This window comes from Aotus nancymaae, unplaced genomic scaffold, assembly GCF_030222135.1.
Source record: "Aotus nancymaae isolate 86718 unplaced genomic scaffold, 86718_ANA_hifiasm-v0.15.2.pri h1tg000015l_1, whole genome shotgun sequence".
Lineage (NCBI taxonomy): Eukaryota > Metazoa > Chordata > Mammalia > Primates > Aotidae > Aotus > Aotus nancymaae.
This window is the reverse complement of record NW_026988427.1, coordinates 4,667,460-4,668,913: the sequence shown is the minus strand read 5'-3', so window position 1 is coordinate 4,668,913 and position 1,454 is coordinate 4,667,460. Positions and strand designations below refer to the sequence as shown.

At 44.1% G+C, this 1,454-nt stretch overlaps 1 non-coding gene across 1 annotated transcript; it reads left to right on the top strand.

Annotated features, from left to right (window-relative positions):
- The first annotated feature begins 523 nt into the window (after positions 1-523).
- LOC135275202 (U6 spliceosomal RNA) lies at positions 524-630 on the top strand. Its single transcript, XR_010342899.1, has one exon. It is a non-coding gene; the product is annotated as a U6 spliceosomal RNA (small nuclear RNA).
- Positions 631-1,454: the final 824 nt, after the last annotated feature.

Sequence of the window (1,454 nt, the reverse complement as noted above, 5' to 3'; positions counted from 1 at the left end):
GGCCCTGAAAGCAGCTGAATTTACAAAAATTGAAAGAAGCCCGGTGTGGCAAGAGCAGAGCGAGTAAGATGTGCTGGGAGTGTGGGCAGAGACCTGTCCTGAAAGCTTTGGAAGCCACAGTAAGAAGCTGGCATTTTACAGCCAGGCACAGTGGCTTGTGCTGAAATCCTAGTACCTTGAGAGGCCAAGGCAGGCACATTGCTTGAGGCCAGGAGTTCAATACCAGCCTGAGCAACACAGCGAGACCTTGTCTCTACAGAAAATATTTTTTTAACTTTTAATTTAAAAAAAAAAATAAAAGCAGCTGGCATTTTACCTCAAGTGCAAGGGAAAGGCACTGAGGGTTTGAAGTCTAAAAATAGCATGAGGAAATTCACATTTCATCTCGAAGCTTTTTCAAATAGCATAGCTAGCCTTAGTTTAAACCAGGAGTATTGCTTTTACTGTAGCTTTAGCAATAACAAATGCAGAGTATCATTTACCCTGTTGTCTGCATTAGTTCATTTAATAAAATACATATATAGTGCTCACTTCGGCAGCACATATACTAAAATTGGAACGATACAGAGAAAATTAGCATGGGCCCTGTGTAAGGATGACACACAATTTCATGAACATGACATTAAAAAAATACAATAACCCAAATACAAGCTAGGGCACCATGTGGTCCAGAGTACACCTGGGCTGTGGATTGAATTATGTCTGCCCAACGAAAAATCCTAAATTGTAGTCCTAAGGCCCAGAATCTCAGGTGTGACCTTATTTGAGAATAGGGTTAATCCAAATGTAACTAACTCAGATGAAGTACCAGAGTAGGGTGGGCCCCTAACCCAATATGACTGGTGTCCTTATAAAAACAGGAAATGCGGACACAAGCATGCATACAGAGAGCACTCCGCATGAACATGAGAATGCCATCTACATGCCAAGGAGAGAGCCCTGGAACAGACTGCCCACACAGCCCTCAGAAGGAACCAACCTCACGGATGCTTTGACCTTCGACTTCCAGCCTCCAGAACTGTAAGACAATAAATTTCTGTTGTTTCAGCCAGTCTGTGGCACTTTGTTATGGCAGTCCTAGCAGAGTAACACAGTCTAATAATATTTTAGGGAGTGAGGTCTTCCTAAATGTGAGTAGTTCCAATCTTTACCAGCGCCCCCTCTAGAACACTGAAGGGGGGTCTAATTCACGACCCATACCAACACCTAATCAAGCTATCTTTCTCCATTCTTCTCATTCTCCACTTCCCTTCCCATCCACTGAGCCCCCAGCAGCCTCTTTCCTCATGCCTGGCCTTGACTAACTCCACATCAAAACTGCTCCCAAAATCCTACAATAAGGTTCTTGATTCCTTCATGCCCCACCCCCACTTCCTGGACCTGTTCTGTTTTTCTCTCTGATGGTTCTTTCTCTCTCAAGTACTCATCACCATCCCCTCTCCCCAGGGATTACC